Raw genomic sequence first — 18,943 nt, 5'->3', positions numbered from 1 at the left:
TTCGGGAGGATGGAGACTCCAGTTTTCACCCAGACATACTGATTTAGGTTTTCTGTGATTTCTCTAAATTACTTTTGCCAATTCTGGGATGGTTCTTACTATGAGACCATGGCCTACTCGCTGTCCCATCATTGTCAAACTAGACCATTAAGTACGTAAATGCCTGTTATTTTTGTTGTTCTTAAATTGTAATATTATGGCATGTCCAATGTTCTTGTAAAAGTGATCTAGAGTCTACAAAACTACTACTATTACGAGTATCAGACACATCACTCACCAATTTAGCCAAAAATACACAGAAGTCTTCCAGCGCACAGATGGGCAAAACGAGAATGTGCTGATTTGTGTGATAACTGACTCGTCCTTTCCGCAAACCTATAAGCGGCGTTACTGTTTCGTAGTATCTTCTAACACCTATCGACCTCGTCTCTCTGTGAAATTATTGCTCTCACGCCTATGGCGACAGGCGGTGCCTTGACTTCTCATGAGGTTTGCGTGACTCCGTTCTCCAGTGATATGACCCTGGCGGGGAGCACGCCATCTGTGGGTGGCTTCCAGCGTCTCTCAAGACCACGGCCGGCCATGGCGTGCCAAACTTCACGCGTGCAGGACGTGCTGGCCACTTGAGGACCAAGTTCCAGCCTGTCTCGGTTTTGCTCGGTTTTTCTCAAAAGTTCCAGGAACAGAGTGAGGTCACTGAATATCGCGGTGGGGCGTTTTTCGGTAGGAACTCTCTCCAGCTTGGCAGAATCGGGGCATCAGCGCTGTTTAGCCTTCGCTATTTGTTCGTGGTTTGAAGGACTTTCGCAGGTCCCATAGCTGTTTGCACAAAAGAAGGCGGTCTACAGATCTGTCGTCACAAGCTTCTAAAAAAGATTTAAATGACAGAAGAGAGACCTGAGAATTCTCAACACACATTATTTAGTCGCATAATCAACTGTTAGTTCAAATTTGTTATGAAACGACATTATAATACCATACAGAAAGAATTTAAAATGTGGTTGACAATGAAATAGCACTAAAATGCAGCTATCGAAATAACGGTTCATTATTTTGCACATCACGAAGCACTTCATGCTAAATGTGCAGACATGCAGCAGATAAAATGATTGATGGTACGAATAGTAAAATTTCTGAAGTCGTGGGCATCACTCTGCTGCCAGTTGGAACAGTTTTCGACGAAACTGATCGAAGAGTAGAGAATCTTAATACATTACTGCAGAGTACGTTGGTTAAATCAAGGGACTTACCTGTAATGAATTTTCGATCTAAAATTCGATAAATTGAATTTATGAAGGAGAAAGGGGTGCAGGAAGTTAGAACATCTGGAATGGATTGCAGACGTTGTATTTTAAGTGGAGTGGACTGTACACTGCTCACAGCAAGACACTGCAATTAGGGAAACAACTTCTTTCTCATCTAATGGGAAGGCATTGAAAAAGAAAATCGCACTGTAGAAGCAACACATCTGGCAAACAGTCTAGTTCTACATCTACATCTAGGTAGATATTCTGTACGTCGTAAGTCACCTTAGGTTCATGGCGCAGGCTTCCCTGTACCATTACTTGTCACTTACTTTCCTGTTCCACTCGCAAATATAGCGAAGAAGAAACGAGTGTCTGTATGCCCCCATATGAGTCATAATTTCTCGTATCTTATCTTCGCGGTTCTTACGCGCAATGTATGTTGGCGCCAGTAGAATCGTAAGGCAGTCAGCTTCAAATACCGGTTCTCTAAATTTTCTCAACCGTATTTCTCGAAAAGAACGTCACCTTCGCTTCAGAGATTCCCATTTGAATTCCCCTAAAATCTCCGTAACACTTACGTGTCGTTCGGAACTATCGGTTACAAATCTAGCAGCCTGCCTCTGAACTGCGTGGATGTCTTCCTTCAATCCGACCTGGTACGGATCCCAAACACTCTAACAGAACTCAAGTATAGGTCGCACCAGTGGCCTATATGCGGTCTCGTTTCCAGGTGAACCACTCTCTCCTAAAATTCTCCCAATAAACCGAAATCGACCATTCGCCTTCCCTACCACAGTTCGTACACTCTCATTCCATGTCATATCGCTTTGCATTGTTGTGCCGAGACATTTAAACGGCTCGTCTGTGTCAACCGGGTCACTAGTAATACTGTATCTGAACATTACAGGTTTGATCTTCCTACTCATCAGCAACAACTTACATTTTTCCACATTTAGGGCTACCTGCCATTAATCACACTTCCCTGAGGCACTACTGACAATAGCCTTATCTCTGATGAACACTCGCGCCGAGGAAAACATACTGGATTCTACTATTTAAGAAGTCTTCCAGCGAATCAGATATCTATGAACATCTTCCATATGTTCGTACCTTCGTTAACAGCCTGCAATGGGGCAACGTGTCAAATGCTCTCCGGAAATCCATAAGTATGGAATTTGCCCGTCGCCCCTCATCCATAGTTCTCAGTATATCATGTGGAAAAATGGCAAACTGAGTTTATCACGAGCAATGCCTTCTAAAACCATGCTGATTCTTGGACATAAGCCTCTCAGTCTCAAGAAAGTTTTTTTGTATTCGAGCTGAGAATATGTTCAAGGATTCTGCAGCAAATAGAAGTTAGGGATAATGGTCAGCAATTTTGTGGGCCTGCTGTTTTACCTTTCTTATATACTGGAGCCACCTACGCTTTTTTCCAGTCGCTTGGGACGTTGCGCTGGGCGAGAGATTCACGATAAATGCAAGCTAGGTAAGGAGCCAATGCCGTAGAGTGCTCTTTATAAAATCTAACTGGGATTCGATCCGGACCTGATGATTTATTTGCTTCCATAAGCTCACTGGCGTTAAAGACAATGTGAGGTCTGAAGAATTCATTCTAGCCTTGAAATAATTACAAATATGGTTCCCTAAATGTTTTAAGGACACTGCGAATCTTATATTCGTTTTCGAGACCTTTTGCGCTTCTGTGCATGTGCAGATGTAACTGAATCACCTGCAAGGTAATTTCCGTTTTAAAGACAAATCCCTTTAGCGTTAAAGCTGTTCAGGACGTCTACATTCTTTTCCTAAGATAGAGTTTTCGCTTATCCATATCGAGGTTGCGAAAGTTCTACAATATTTCGACCACCACATGTGTGTAAAAGACTTTTTTCTATTTGAAACTAAATAAGCCACGATTACATGGCAACCTAAGTGCTAAAATCTGTGAAATTGTCTGCGTCTGTCCATATGTCTTCTATAGTGTGTACCAGATAAAAATTAAGTTTTCAGTACCCCAAAAATAAATTATACTGAAAATTTCTTTTTTGTTTGACCTGTGTTGTTAAGATATGCGAAACATAAGACCAAGTTGTAAGCAGTGCGACTGCATTGCCAGTTAAATGCGGCACGTTCGTTGTTTCCGCCTCTTCCACCTCCTCATACACAGCCAGAATGGCGTGGCGGTGGGGTAAGTGTGCCGGCCAAGCTGAGTACCAAGGCGCTTGTACCCAGCCACGGTTCGCGAGCCAAATTTTTGGCCACCCTTGCTCTAGATGCATCGTGTTGTCCACATGCCTAAGACTGAGATGGGCACTAGAAAAGACCATCTAGTTAGCCATCAGTTCCCACACAACCATCATAATGGCATAAACTGATACAATAGAGGTTACGCGATATGAAAGCAAACACACTTCAGTAAACACAGATTCAGAAACGAATCGTTTGCGAGTAATTATTTATTTGTTATTATTTGCCGCAATTAACTTCATTGGTTATAAACGTCGTCCCAGTTCATTTCTGCTTACAGCTACGCCAGTGTGCGAAACTTAAAGATGAAAGGTGCTCCAACAAGGTTGGTAAGGAGTTCTTCTGATAGGGCATTCCACACAACATTGGAACAAGCTTACCTGGGAGTCGAGAGCGACCGCATAGCCACGAGTTAGCGACCTCGTCTACTGAGGCGGTCAGTGTCTCTACACTGCATGTTTACTTCTCTAAGACACCATTGGAACGCAAACATGACTAGGGAAGAATGCACGTATCCATCTCATCTTTCAGCTTGACACTGTATTCTGCACATTAAAACTTCTTCATGACGTTAAGCTCGCCTTGTTTAGTGAAACATTACAAAAAACTGTAACATATCTTTATTTGGTCACACGCCCTACTGCCCCTATTACAGCGGACTGAACAAAAAATTGATCGTCTTTGCAGTACGGATGCAGACTAAACCGCAATTGACAATTATCATAAGGCTGGTTCATCCTTTTCAACCCAAGGAGTTTTCAATTAAATTCCAACAAGACAGGATACTTTAATTAGGATAACGTCAAATGAGCTGTAGTTATTTTGCAGACAATTAGTGACTTCTGAAACCGTTGTCCACAATTTCGTGGCATGTCCATGGCAAGCACCACCCACAATGTGTGGAGCGCGGAATGCCAAAAATTCAAAACCAGGTTATTTGTACTGTCATGGAACTCAAAACATTCCTCTTTAGAAGCTCAATGAATACTAACTTTTACGCAAGCCCAATACGATGAGGTAAGATTTTTGCAATAAGGAGAAGGATTCCGATATCAAATGATTCGTGAAAAACCAAAAGGAGTCTTGGAAAGAAGAGTTTTCTTAACTCTAGTTGGAGCATTTCCGGAAAGTATGAAACACTATTGTAAGTATTATGAACCTAGACATCAAACAGCCTACTCTACGAAACGGTATCTTACAGTTTTATTGCTGACTGTATTGAGAGTCTATGGCTTTGTTCTTGTTTCATTACTTCTGCAAATTTAAAGACATCGGAATCCCGCAAATTGGTCTTAGCTTCCCGGAAAACTATTTACACCATAGAACCATACATTAGACAGCAAGGCCACATTACTTCGAACCTTTCATCGTGCTGCATTTCACGACGTGAAACAGAATCCTGCCATTCTCAGCAGAGATGACCCATCGGTGCTGCAAAAGTACGAGTATGAAACATGCAGTGAAGATTACCGAGGTTTGACAGAACACCTGTTCAAAATTTATTTGATACATGCCCTCAGTAAAACGTTATATGGTACAGTTATTATTCACTCTCGAAATCTTGAAAGTATCTCACCTCCAGCCAAGAATACGTAATAAGTTTCACCAACGGAACCACGTGTTTCAAGGGTTCAATTTAACGTTGGGGTTTAAAACCTTTTAGTACCTGTGGGCCGCGCCTGCCTCAGTGGCCGAGCGGTTCTAGGCGCTTCAGTCCGGAACCGCGCGACTGCTACGGTCACAAGTTCGAATCCTGCCTCGGGCATGGATGTGTGTGATGTCCTTAGGTTAGTTAGGTTTAAGTAGTTCTAAGTTCTAGGGGACTGATGACCTCAGATGTTAAGTCCCATAGTGCTCAGAGCCATTTTTGAACCTGTGAGCCACGTTATGAAAACATGAACATCTTGTGAGCTGCACATTCACTGAAAGAGTTAGAAGTGTTACACCGTGAATTCCAAACTCATTCCTGTGGGATATTTTGGTTACAATGTGATCCATATACTTCTAGATGAATTCTCCACCACCCAACATTGGCGCATGACTTGTGGTACCTTCTGTCACTATTAGTCAATCCTTTTCCTGTTCCACTCGCAAAAGGAACGACGGAAAAACGACTGTCTATACGCCCTGATTCTCTTATCTATCCTCGTGGTCCTTATGCAAAATGTACGTTGATGGCAATACAATCGTTCTGCAGTCAGTCATAAACCGGTTCTCTAAATTTTCTCAGTAGTGTTTCATGAAAAGAATTGTCTTCCCTCCAGGGAGTCACATTGGCGTATGCAGATCATTTGTATAATTCTCGCGTGTTGACGCAACCAACAGGTAATAAATCTAGTAGCACGTGTCTAGAGTGAGTTATTTAGTTCTTTCATCGAAATGATGTGGAACGAGTCAGTTTACGAGATGTGTGTATAAGATTAGTGTTAACTCCGATGACCACATTTGAAATAAGATGAGTTGTGCGGCAGAAATGATTTTAGGTTTGATTTAACACTTCCTTTGCTCTCTGTCATATAGTTTATATTATTGGGCAAATAATCAAAATGTTTGTTTCTGTATATTGAACTCCTTTCTGGTCCACGGATATCTCTAATAATCGGTAATAATGGTCATTTTTTCCTCCAATATTGTAGGTATGTACGTCACTATTCCTTCAAATTGTGATGGACAATTTGTGAAGAATTTCATTAGCGAATATATGTACTGCGACGGTTCAGCTACAGTACCTGAAACGTTGAAGTGCTATCTACATGACAAATGTGCGTGAACACGAAAAATTATTCTGACTGCTCTCTTTCGTGCAATCAATAGTTTCTTATTCCAAGACATTATTGAGTGGGAATATCAAAAACATATCAGAAGGTTAATTACTCGTTTCCAACTCCATTTGTTGTACAGAACTGAATATAGTGTGTTTTTCGAAATTAATGGAGAGTCCATTTTCAGAGAACCACTTAATATTTCTCGCAAAAACATTATTAACATTCCCTTATGTGGCTTTTCCTCTAACAGCATCTGTTATAACACTAGCATCGCCTGTGAAGAGTACCAATTCTACTTGTTGAATATTAAGTGGAAGATCATACAGATATATAAGGAATATGAGTGGGTTCAAAATTAAACCCTGTGGGGCTCTTTTTGTGATTTCCTCCCGGTCACTAACATTTCTGAATGTATGAATATTGTTTGAATTATTCATCACAACTTTTTTGTACTAAGTACAATTTAAACTAACTGTGTGTAAAGCCTTCAGTCCTATAATACTTTAGTTCTTTTGGGAGTGTAATATGATCTGCACAATCAAACGCCGTGGAAGGATCACAAAAAATACCAATGGGCGATATTTTATTATTTAAGACTAATAATATTTGATGAGAGAATGTATAAATAGCAGTCTCAGTCGAACAACCCTTCTGGAATCCAAACTGTGAAATGCTAAGTGAATTGTTTTACAAAACTTTAAGCAACTAGAAGTAGTACCCAAAACATTCGCTGTAATTGAGGCAGTTAAAAAATTCTAAGGAATTACAGCTCTTCTCGGGCTGCTGGAATTTCAGAGAGAATTCTGAAAATTTAATTGAGGCAGTTAAAAAATTCTAAGGAATTACAGCTCTTCTCGGGCTGCTGGAATTTCAGAGAGAATTCTGAAAATTTGTTCCAACTTCATAAGTAATGTCACCAGTGACATATGTAGTGCATCACTGGCGCAGAGAATTTTTTCAGATAGGTTAAATATGCAATTATTAAGCCAAACATAAGAAAGCTGACAAGACAATTATCGTACTATTTCCTTACTGATATTTTCTTCCAAAATATATGCAAAAAGTAATGTACTCAAGAGCATATATACACTTAAATGGAAATATCACAGTTCTGATTCAGGAAAGGTTGCTCGACTGAGAATGCTATTTATACATTCACTCATCAAATAGTTCAGGCCTTAAATAATAATATATCGCCAGCTGGTATCTCTAAGGCGTTTGGTTATGTAGATCAGGATACTCTCTCAGAAAAACTCAAGTTTTATGTAGTTGATGGCTTTATGGACAGGTAGTTTAAATCATATTTGACAAACAGAATGCAAAAGGTTGTGCTGAATAATTCACACAGTGTCAGAAAGGTAGAAAATTTGAGCGATTGGGATAAATCACAAAGGAAGGCACGTGGGGTTCGATTGTGTGTCCACTCCTATTCTTAACATTAAACTAGCAAAATTGTGCTTTCTGTAGACGATATTGCTATTATAATAAATCCCATTATGGAGAAAGCAGCAGAGGAGGTGGTAAATGATATTTTACAAATAAATATTTAGTGATCCTCTGAAAATGGACTCTCCTTAAACTCTGAAAAAATACGCAACATTCAGTTTTGCATAATAAATACAATCATAGCAAAAACTGCTGTAGCACATGAGCAAGAGTCAGTAAGCAGGGTATAGTGCTCCAAATTTTTGGGTGTATAAATAAATGAAACCTTGAACTGGAAGATGCAAACTACTGAGTAACTAAAACAATTAAGTTCAGCTACTTTTGTTCCTCATATAATTGCTGATTTTGGAAACAAATGAATCAATCTCCTACAATATTTTGCATATTTCCACAGATAATATCGGGCAGAATAGTTTTTTGGGGGAATTCATAATTTAGAAAAAAAGTATTGAGTGCACAAAAGCGAGCAGTACAGACGTCATATTGGTACCTTTACAAGGAACAAGGCATTTTAACTGCGCCATCATAATACATATATTCGCTACTGAAATTGGTCATAAATAATCCATCGTAATTTGTGGAGAACGGAGATCTACATATCTACAACACCAGAGGGAAAAATTACCTTTGTTAGCCATTGTTGTAGCTGTCAGAGGCTCAGAGAGGAGTTCAATATGCAACAACGAAAGGTTTTGATTATTTTCCAGTAACATAGACTGTCCGACAGGTAGCGAAGCAAGTTTTAAATATAATTTGAAATCATTTCCCCTGGACAATTCCGTTCAGAAATTTGTCCATGAAAACGGGTAGCCAGTTGGAAAAAAAAAATCGTAGTGCGTGAGTACGACTAAAATAGTAATGTGCCTATTAAATTTAACACTAATCACGCGTAGATATCCTGTAAATTAACTCGCTCCACATCATTTTGTTAAAAGAATCGTTCAGATGGTCTATGGAGGATGTAGCTAACTAACTAACCAAATAATGGACTACCTTTGAATATATCACTTTTTGGAATATTTTCGAGAAGGACCAACCAGAAGCAGTACACGGTATTTACGGATATCCGGTTTCTGAAGTCACAAGTAAACGCAGTGCCTGTCTGGCTGACCTTCTGTCCTTGGTTAGCGCCTGGCTTGGTCCTCTGGAGCGGCTGCTGCGACGCTCGCCCGACCGTGACTGCAGTGCAGAAGCCTCCTCGCACGCCACTTGCTACCAGCCGCCCCACCACGTTCCGAGATCGCCACGCGCTTGCCATGCATTTGCCAAACTGTCTATCGCTACGACACGCTAATGTGCCTTGACTCTCTTACCCTCTGTCACGTAATACGGCGACCTTCTTCAACCCGTTGTACACTGACCCGGATGAATAATTCAAAAACGAAGACTATAAACTTCTCTGTCTCCTCGTCTGAAGCTGCGAGTCTTTCGTTGGCTTAATTTCATCCTCCTATTCCTTCTGCCTTACAGTAGTTGATTACATAGTCCGTGGATCACTCTGCACGATAGATCGTAATAATGTGGAACGAGTCATTTCACATTCACGTCGCAAATTAATTTGTACGTGTTGCTACATTCTGAACACATCTAAGTTTTTTCTTTCTTTTTAAATTATCAAAGGAAAAAAACTATACAGATTACAGTTAGTAATTCCTACACACCCCCTTTTACACATTTCAGTAACAGAAATTCTTCTACGGAACAGAAGGAACTGTCAAGGAGAAACTTTCTCAATTCGTCTGTCAGACATTTTATATCACTGGGTAAGCGATCGAAATTTGTTGTTGCATTATTGTGTGCCCATTTTCTGCTAAAATCAACCTTAATATGGAGTAATAAAGTATTATAATTATGTACATCATTATTCCTTTTGAACTGTAGTGGTTCATTTACAACAAACTTCACAAGGGAAGAAATGTGCTGCGAAGCAGTAGTCAAACTTCCTTACTCCTAAAACAGATATCTACATGATGATCATGGGTGAGCACCACATGTTATACTTACATGACGTTTTTAAGCAATGAAGGCTTTCTTTCTTATAGATAAGTTACCCCAGAACATTATTCCATGTGAGATTAATGGATGAAAATATGATAACTTATCAGCTTACTGGTTTGTCTCTCTCCAAGATTTGCATTTACTCTAAGCTCAAATGTGGCTTAACTAAGTTGTTCTAAGAGTTCTAAAATGTGTTTTTTCAGTTTAAATTATCATCAATATCAACACCAAAGAATTTTGAAGTTTTCACCCTATTAATTTTTTCCTCGCCATGGGTTACACTTATCATTGGTATAGTACCCCAGATGTTCAGAACTGAATTGTTGTGTGTTTTTAAATTTGAGGACGAGACCATTCGCAGAAAATCAGTCGATATTTTTAGGAAGTTTGTTTACCATTTCTTCTGTTTCTGTGTGTATACTTGGACTAATTACAATGCTTGTGTCATCTGCCAAAATAACTAATTCTGCTTGTTGTGTATTAGATGGAAGATCGTTTACACATACGAAGAAAAATATTGGACCTAAGACTGAGCCTTCGGGAACCCCACATGTGATTTCTCCCTAGTCAGGATTATGTCCCCAGTCTATATTGATTGAATTACTAAGTACAACTTTCTGCTTTCTTTTGGTTAGATATGATATTATCCATTGGCTGGCTGTACCGTCAATAACATAAAATTTCAATTTATCTAGGAAAATAGTGTGATGCACACAATCAAATACTTAGACAGGTCGCGGAAAAGACCAATCGGTGCAGTTTTATTGTGTAATGCTTGTAAAATATGGCGAGTGAACACGTAAATGGCTTTCTCAGTAGGACAACCCTTCTGAAACCCAAACTGTGATTTTCTGATGATATTATTGTTCCTCAGGTAAGGAAAAACTGGTAGGAGGTGACCTCGGGGAAGATCAGTTTGGATTCCGTAGAATTATTGGAACACGTGAGGCAATACTGACTCTACGACTTATCTTAGAAGAAAGATTAAGGAAAGGCAAGCCTACATTTATAGCATTTCTAGACTTAGAGAAAGCTTTTGACAATGTTGACTGGAATACTCTCTTTCAAATTCTAAAGGTGGCAGGGGTAAAATACAGGGTGCGAAAGGGTATTTACAATTTGTACAGAAACCAGATGACAGTTATAAGAGTCGAGGGGCATGAAAGGGAAGCAGTGGTTGGGAAGGGAGTGAGACAGGGTTGTAGCCTCTCCCCGATGTTATGCAATCTGTATATTGAGCAAGCAGTAAAGGAAACAAAAGAAAAATTCGGAGTAGGTATTAAAATCCATGGAGAAGAAATAAAAACTTTGAGGTTCGCCGATGACATTGTAATTCTGTCAGAGACAGCAAAGGACTTGGAAGAGCAGTTGAACGCAATGGACAGTGTCTTGAAACGAGGATACAAGATGAACATCAACAAAAGCAATACGAGGATAATGGAATGTAGTCGAATTAAGTCGGGTGATGCTGAGGGAATTAGATTAGGAGATGAGACACTTAAAGAGAGAAATTTGTTAACATCGGGTATTCATTTAAGTGTGAGGAAGTCGTTTCTGAAAGTATTTGTATGGAGTGTAGCCATGTATGGAAGTGAAACATGGACGATAAATAGTTTGGACAGGAAGAGAATAGAAGCTTTCGAAATGTGGTGCTACAGAAGAATGCTGAAAATTAGATGAGTAGATCACATAACTAATGAGGAGGTACTGAATAGAATTGGGGAGAAGAGGAGCTTGTGGCACAACTTGACTAGAAGAAGGGATCGGTTGGTAGGACATGTTCTGAGGCATCAAGGGATCACAAATTTAGCATTGGAGGGCAGCGTGGAGGGTAAAAATCGTAGAGGGAGACCAAGAGATGAATACACTAAGCAGATTCACAAGAATGTAGGTTGCAGTAAGTACTGGGAGATGAAGAAGCTTGCACAGGATAGAGTAGCATGGAGAGCTGCATGAAACCAGTCTCAGGACTGAAGACAACAACAACAAATGTAAATCTACTATTTCGTATGTTTCAGTATGTTTGTGAGTGTGTGTTGGCTTGGAGAAATGGCTGGAGCGCTCTAGCCAATCACAGCGCTCGTTAATGGGGAGACTGTATGGAAGTGGGGGAGGAGCATGGAGTATGGCACAGGACAGAGAGAGTGCTGGACGGGAAGCAGCGATGTACAGTCGCAGGAAAGACAGGGAGAGTGGGGCAGTTTGTATGTGGTCGCAAGAGATAGAAACATTTCGTAGTGCCGACGTGTGCACTTGTGACAGACGTAGTATGCGTTTAGATGTGAATATCTCGCGAACTGTAGTGTTGTTTATAACTAATTACGTGATGTAGAAATCTATTGTTTCCCTGTTATTCAACTTAGAACGACTTAAACCTGACTAACCTAAGGACATCACACACATCCATGCCCGAGGGATGATTCGAATCTGCGACCGTAGCGGTCGCGCGGTTCCAGACTGAAGCACCAATTAAGTGTTTTGTAGTAATAAACGTCATTCTTAAAGGTACTTCTGTTGTAGTACTCAACATTTAAAGTCGTTAAAAATAGTATCTGCAGATTTTATTTAATTGCAATTTTTCATTTATAACTTTCTATGTTTCATTCAAAATTCGCAATTGCCAAGTGATAGGAACCTTCAACCATTCGATACATGTGTATATTCATATTGTATACTGTAGACTCAGCAGTATTTGGCTTGTAATGCGGCAACTACGTATCCCAGACCCAAAGAATGAAACCAGCCAAAACCTTTAGTATTTCAACTCTGAGTCAGACGGTACGTAGTTGAGGGCCATTTCACTTTTTTTGAAAGCGAATGGCATATATTGTAACATTAAATGTCATTTAAGAGCGAAAATTAACAATTAACAGCCTATCCTGCAATAAATTTACCAGAAGCTATAAAAACATTACCAAAAATGTGAGGGACAACCATTCACATACAAGTCGCACTCGAAATCAAGTCAAAACGGCTGTCGCACCTTCCCTTTCAAACAGAGACACGGTTGCATGACACTACAACAGACTGCAACGTTCTCCGGTTTCGAAAAGAGCACAAGCTGATGTACTTCATTACCCTGTTCTGTCACACGTTCCCCTATCAATTGGAAAATACGTTTTTTACTACATTCACCTCTAAGTATAATGGTACAAGTTACATTACAGCTATTGTACATACCACAGTAAGTGTTCGAATATCCCATAGTCAGCTTCAATGCATTTGTGCACTCTTGAGAGAACATATTGTGTTCCTTGTCTGAATGCCTCTGCACCTCTCAGATGACGGCAGCAGCGTCCATGATGCAGCCAAGTAGTTCATGTAGAGTGTTAGCGCGTTTATCTTGTAACGGGACATCCTCCTCTAGCATTTCTTTTCCTCAACAGTAGTTGTCGATACCAGTAGTATTTTTCAAATTTTGGACAGGTCAGTATTATCTCAGCTGCTTTTCTGAAAAATTTCGTATAATTTTATGCACAATATATTATATTTCAAGCCAAAATTAATGAGAAGGAATTACTTTATTTTGGATGTTACAATCGATAAGTACTAGCACTGAATTTACAGTTAAATTTTTTTTTAGAAACATTTGAAGTTACCAGTTATTTGACGCACTTAAAATTTCTATTATTAATTACGCAATCTAGTACTATTTACTATGTTTATTTCTGGATTCCAAGTTCGTTTGCGTGGCAAACAAGAGGAAGTGCATAACGAAGTTGCAATATTACGTTGTTAAAAGCACAGTGTCAGAAGTTATATCGAGTAACAAAAGAACAATAGTACACCACAGAAAAGAAGGAGAAACATAGTGAACAGTGTTAAAAAGGTCTGAACTCAAAACTGTGCCTAGATATCGGTAATAAAGTAGTAGTGCGACCTCCAGACAGATGAGAGGAAACGCGGACCACAGCAAACCATCCCACTGATGATGCCTCAGAACAAGAAAAAGGCAAAACGCGTCTTGGAAAAATAAATTAAGTGGCAGCAGGAAAAGGCGGTTTTATTTACAAATCAAGTATTTCTGGATCCATTTATGAAATAGTAATCGAAACTAACAGAAATTCATTTGTCAAGAAAACTTGTAAACCTTTTCGAATATTGTTATTTCCGCTGACTGAGACAGTAGTAGCATGCCTCTGATGTGATAGGGCGTATTTTTGTATTTTGGGCGGACAATGTAATTTAGGCTTTGTTAATGTGAAAATTCAAAATACTGTATGATATACTAAAATGTCACAAAAGATATTAAGGTAACAACAAAAATTCTGCAACCACAATCTTCAAATTTATTTAGATCAGTTCAAACATGAGGACATAAAATGTGAGAATTTCTGCTTCAAGAATCAGAACCCTAGACAAGAATAACTGGAACCAAATGTACACGAAAAGCTAAGTAAACTAGAAAGTTTTAATGTAATCTTCACCCCTCTCAAATTTTTCATAAAACACTTTGCTTATTGTGACAGTAGCGGGAATTTGAAGGAGGGGGGAGATTACAACCTTTCGATTCTACAGCTCAGACTTCGTCCAACCTCATAAAAATAATCTGATGGCGTAAGATCTGTCCATCTTGGTGGCCAGTTAATTGTACTATCACGTCCATTCGAGCGATTAGGGCAAGTGCGTTTGAGATGTGCCCTCACAAGTCTGGTAAAGTGCAGAGGGGCCCCATCATGCTGAAAGTACATTACAGTCCGCGTACGACGAAATCTCTTCGTGGTGTTCAACAAACGAATTTTCCAGAAAGTGCAAGTAATACTGTCCCGTCATTCGCTCTTCTAAAATGACTGGACCTATCAACATGTTACCAATCGTGTCGTACCAAACTTGGAAATTGGTTTCCACTGTAACATATGGAAGCTTTTGCCACCTGCGATAATTACTATGTGTGCTGTTGATTCTGTTCCGTGCAAACGTGGTTCAAAAATGGTTCAAATGGCTCTGAGCACTATGGGACTCAACATATGAGGTCACCAGTCCCCTAGAACTTAGTACTACTTAAACCTAACTAACCTAAGAACATCACACACGTCCATGCCCGAGGCAGGATTCGAACCTGCAACCGTAGCAGTCCCGCGGTTCCGGACTGTAGCGCCAGAACCGCACGGCCACCGCGGCCGGCTGCAAACGTGGCGTCATCAGTGAATGGTATTACTGGAGGCAAATGACGATTGTCGTTTAACCAGCGACAAAACTCAAGACGTATGGCGTTGTCTCAAATGAGAAGATTGCGGACACGCTGCATGTGATCCGAGTACAAGATGTGTTATTATACATTTTACTGTAAATTGTGTTTTTTGAGACTTGACAATCATCGCTGAGTGCTACAATTACGGACATGGCCATGTGCACAAAGTGCTTTACGATTGTAAACGTTTTATTTGTAATAAACTTTTGCATAATGTGCTATAGTTTACCCGCTAATATGAGAACCTGGAACGAAGTGCCAACTCACAATGAACACGCTTTGTAACAAAAAAGATTTGAAGACCGGAAGATGACAGCAAAGTCTGCTGAAACAGATTGTCGAAAATAAATGAGTACTTATGCGATCTTGGCTACAGAAAATTTTTATCAAGTAAAACAGATCGCCTTTTCTCGTCTCACAACATGAGAAATTCCAATGCAAGTGTTCCGCATGTAATCTTTAAAATAGACGTGTTCGTTGGACAGTGATAGGTGCAGAAAGTCGCCGTATGCTGGTAGCAGAATTGCGGCGCACCATTTCAGGAATGTGTTGCTGTTTCTGCACAGGTTGTTGAAGCACACGTCCAGAAAGAAAATGGGAACTTGGAGGAGTACCTGCTTCACTCTGGTAAACACTATACAATCAGGAATTCGACGTGTGAGAGAGCTCGCAGCGCGAGCACTACCATCGCAGAAGCCGTAAACACACACCGTATCTGCGTATTCTTGGTTAGAATAGCTGTGTGTTACTTTAGCCAGCGCGTGTACAAACACAGTTAACCGTTGCTTCTGTCTGGTATACTCTCAATCTCTCTCACTACTTGACTCACAACAACTACGTATTCAGTGAACTGGTTTAATCGCAGGAAGACATCCCAAACAAAGAGGTGAAAGCAACGATGTAGGTTGGGCTAGACTAAAATGTGGAAGAGGCTGGTTCGGTAAGAAACATACGTGCGCGCCACTAGCCGAACAAATGTACGTACATTCAAATTTTGGTTATTTGTCTAATGTAACAGCAATAAACGTTTCGTGAAATGCAAATTATTTATTTAAAAGGTTTGATTACAATTTGAGAGCTGCCCGCTTCTTTACTTGTTTTTACCTGTAACTGCACAGGAAGGCAGTACTCCAGCAATAAGGCCCTGAAGTTATTCCTACTTAAATGGAATTTGATCCATAAACGATGGACAACACTATCTGACTGCAGTTAATGAAGTAGGAGGTAGTAAGCAAACTTTCATGGCGCAACGTATATAGGAGATTTTTACGTTACTTAGGAATAAAAATCGCAACGAAGATCTTCAACTGTTCTGATAAAACCTGTGAGTGAAAATGCTTCACTCCTTGTAGGAGAAACGTGTGTTGTGCAAAGGTAAGGCACATTTTATGTCCTGATACCTAACGACAAGAAACTGTCAACTGAAATACAAAATCTCGAAGCATTTGTTTCTGCAGCACCTGTCTTGAAGTACTCTTCAACACTTACTTACCCTATCTGGGTGAAAAATTGTAGGTAAAATAGGAATATACTGTGACTGCTGAAGGAGATTTATCGGAATATTAATGCAGCTGGAGGTATTTCATTTTAATACGTTGTACTTTCACTAGCATAAATAAAGGATAAATGAGTACATGCGAGTACGAGCAGAAAATATCATAGCACTGAAAAATGTGAGAGATACTAACGACCTTCAGGTATTATTCAGAAAGCGTACACGGTAACTCATAAACAGGATATACAGACGTCCTACAGCGGACCACTTGGTTGTACAATACCACACCTTTACAAAACACAGAAGAATAACCCTAGATGCCTTGCAATACCCGCACTACCATTTAGAGAGTGGTCAGGTAGCGCGAAAGCGACCTATATTGTCAGATCATTCAATAAAAATTAGGTACAGATCCTCACATATTCAAACAAATAAATGATCCGATAAAAGGCATGACGTTGTTCACATGGACAAACAGATTGCAAAAGTATGTCCAGTGGATGCACCTGAAAATCATATAATACTGAATTGCGCCAATGCAACGCAAACCAGTGAAGGTTTCGTCAACAATCCTGAAGTCTGCAGCCTAGGAACGCCCATCTCAGTACTATACGAGACAAAATGTTTGAACTTTACAAATCGTTAGCATTCAGTACAACGTAAACAGCCTCCAGCGCAGAGCAACTGAGCAACAGGGTTAGAGTAGACTGCACGGTGGCCACGCTAACTCTGCGCCAAACAAGCTAACTGGCCGGCAGGGCTCTACGCTCAAAGCACATTTCGAGGACATACTTTTTCATCACTCAATGAAATATAAAACTCCTGTACCACACGAAAATATACGCCATAGACTGTCTGAGTCATGCGAGTCATTCGCAACTTTTGCATCGATACATACACTGCCAGACAAAAAGTACGAACCACCCAGAAACCATGGTCGGATGACACTGTAACTTTGTACGCGTACACACCATCTGCAGGTAGCAAATGATTAGATTTGCTATTCCCTCTGACAAGTAGAAGGGTCACTATAATGAATTACTGTTATTGATCAATACTGTTGTTACTTGGCCTTGTAGGGTACATAAGGGACTTGAACAATGTCGGAAATGGTTACAGTGAAGCACACGGCAAAACTGCATACTTTTGTGAGAAGAGATTGTTATTAGCACCTGTCATAGTTACAATGGGGCCTCATCGTAGGTCTCTATTTGCTAGCTCGTGGAATCTATGTCTACATTATATTCAGCAAGCCACCTAACGGTGTGTGGAGGAGGGTACATTCGGTACCACTATCTGATCCCTCCAACCCTGTTCCATTCGCGAATAGTGCGTGGGAAGAATAATTGTCGGTAAGACTGTTGGCTCTAATTTATCGAATTTTCTCCTCGTGGTCAGTACGCGAGATCTATGTGGGGGGAAGTAACATGTTGTCCGACTCCTCCTGAAAAGTGTTGTCCCGAAATTTCAGTAGTGAATCTTTCCGTGATGCACAACATCTCTCTTGTAACGTCTGCGAGTGGAGTTTGTTTAGCATATCCGTAACGCTCTCTCGACAGCTAAACGATCCCATGACGAAACGTGCCGCTCTCCGTTGGATCTTCTTTATCTCCTCTATCAGTCTTAGCCGACAGGGATCCCAGATAGATGAAGAATTCTCAAGAATCTGGCGGACAAGCGTCTTATAAGACACTTCTTTCGTGAATGGGTTACATTTTCTTAAGATTCTTCCGATAAATGTGAGTCTGGTATCTGCTTTTCCCACTATCTGTTTTATGTGGTAATTCCATTTAAGGTCGCTCTGGATAGTTGCGCCTAGATATTTTACGGCAGACGCTGTCTCCAGCTGTTTTTCGTCAACAGTGTAGCTGAACAGTATTGGATTTCTTTTCCTATGTATGAGTAATATGTTACATTTATTTACGTTCAGGGTCGACTGCCAGACCCTGCAACAGTCATCAATTCTCTGCAGGTCGTTCTGCAAATTCTTACTATCTTCTGGCGTTGCTACTTTGGTGTAGACACTTGCATCATTGCGAATAGCTTTAAAGAGCATCCGATGCTTTCTACTAGATCGTTTATATATATTGTAAACAGCAACGGTCCTATCACACTTCCCTGTGATACTCCGAATACTACCTTTACATCTGTCGATGTTGTTCCGTTAAGAGCGACGTGTTGAGTTCTATCTGCAAGAAAGTCTTGAATCCAATCGCACGTCTGCTCCAATGCTCCGTAAGCTCGTATTTTTTTCACTAAACGTCAATGCGGAAAGGTGTCAAATGCCTTAATGAAGTCAAGGAACACGGCATCAACCTGAGCGCCGGTGTCCACTGCACTGTGGATCTCATGGAGGTACAGAGCTAGCCGAGTTTCGCAGGGTCTCTGTTTGCGAAATCAATGTCGATTTCAATAGAGGAGATGTCCATTTTCCGAAAACGTCATAGTGCTTGAGCATAAAACATGTTCCATAATTCTACAACAGATTGAGTCAACGATATAGCTCTATAATTGTGTGGATCTGTCTTGCGGCCTTTCTTAAAAACGGGAATCACCT

At 40.3% G+C, this 18,943-nt stretch overlaps 1 protein-coding gene across 1 annotated transcript in view; it reads right to left on the bottom strand.

Annotated features, from left to right (window-relative positions):
- Positions 1–8,935, bottom strand: part of LOC126100644 (uncharacterized) — a 290,010-nt gene extending 281,075 nt beyond the window's left edge. Inside the window, exon 1 of the mRNA XM_049911273.1 lies at positions 8,814–8,935. The gene's annotated coding sequence lies outside the window, so the exon portion shown is untranslated. The remainder of the gene's footprint in view (positions 1–8,813) is intronic.
- Positions 8,936–18,943: the final 10,008 nt, after the last annotated feature.

This window comes from Schistocerca cancellata, chromosome 9 (genome assembly GCF_023864275.1).
Source record: "Schistocerca cancellata isolate TAMUIC-IGC-003103 chromosome 9, iqSchCanc2.1, whole genome shotgun sequence".
Taxonomy (NCBI): Eukaryota; Metazoa; Arthropoda; class Insecta; order Orthoptera; family Acrididae; genus Schistocerca; species Schistocerca cancellata.
The sequence above is the reverse complement of the archived record's forward strand: the minus strand, read 5'-3'. Positions and strand labels throughout refer to the sequence as shown.